The following is a 491-nucleotide window of genomic DNA, read 5'->3' on the forward strand; positions in this document are numbered from 1 at the left end:
TCACATAATCTACCACAAATCGGGTCAGATGAATTACCTATAAACAAATCCTCCATTTCTCTAAAAATCTATCAGAGCTAAACTTATTTATCGTCTAAACACCCGCGCAAGGCTGCGAGAACTTTAGCGGCGATTTAGCGGCGCTTAAAGAAGAGTCGCGTAAAGAAGACTAACTTTTATCTTCTGGCTCATAAGAAAAACAGGAGAGGCAACCTCTCTCGGTTTCCACTTGACGACAAGAAGTTTGACTGGCTGAAGGTAGACTGGCTCAAATCAGAATAGGTAGGTTTTTCGGAGCAATGCAGATAGTATAGAGTCCACGAAGAAGCTTCACTGGCTTATAATCCATGCAATGCTCAGGAAAAGGGATTGAAAGAGATTGAAAATAAGGAGCAATTCACTTGGTTTTCCTTTTCTTCTTTTTCTTTTTGTTATTGTAATTGTTGTTGTTGTTGTTGTTGTAACAAGTATAGCTAGAAAATAATTTTTCA

Source organism: Orbicella faveolata, unplaced genomic scaffold, assembly GCF_042242905.1.
Source record: "Orbicella faveolata isolate gen_17 unplaced genomic scaffold, um_ofav_v1 contig_34, whole genome shotgun sequence".
NCBI lineage: Eukaryota > Metazoa > Cnidaria > Anthozoa > Scleractinia > Merulinidae > Orbicella > Orbicella faveolata.